Genomic DNA, 426 nt, shown 5'->3' with positions numbered 1-426 from the left:
TTTTGCTCCTACCTGGCTTATGCTGTGGTGGCTTTGGTTTCACAGCAAAATCCAGGAAAACACCTATTTTTTTTTTAGACTGGAGAATATCACATTGCAGATCTCTTGGGGGGTGTGAAAACCGCAAACGAATGAGTATGTGCCCCATGGAATTTGGCTTACAAGGTTCACTTTGTGGAATCTTTTGTATGGCCTTTCATAGGCTACTGGGGCTAGGCAAAGTCAAGGCCAAACGACTACAACCCTAAATGTCATTCTTCAGATAGGATAATGAGAGACAGAGAGAAGAGAGACAGAGAAAGACAGAGAGACACAGAGAGACAGAGAGAGAGATGGAGAGAGAGACAGAGACAGAGACAGAGACCGAGAAAGGGAGAGAGATAGAAAAAGGGGTGGAGAGATACACAGGTGGGGAGAGACAGAGGG

The sequence above is a fragment of the Pteropus medius genome, unplaced genomic scaffold (genome assembly GCF_902729225.1).
Source record: "Pteropus medius unplaced genomic scaffold, Ma_sr-lr_union100, whole genome shotgun sequence".
NCBI lineage: Eukaryota > Metazoa > Chordata > Mammalia > Chiroptera > Pteropodidae > Pteropus > Pteropus medius.
This window is presented reverse-complemented; position numbering follows the sequence as displayed.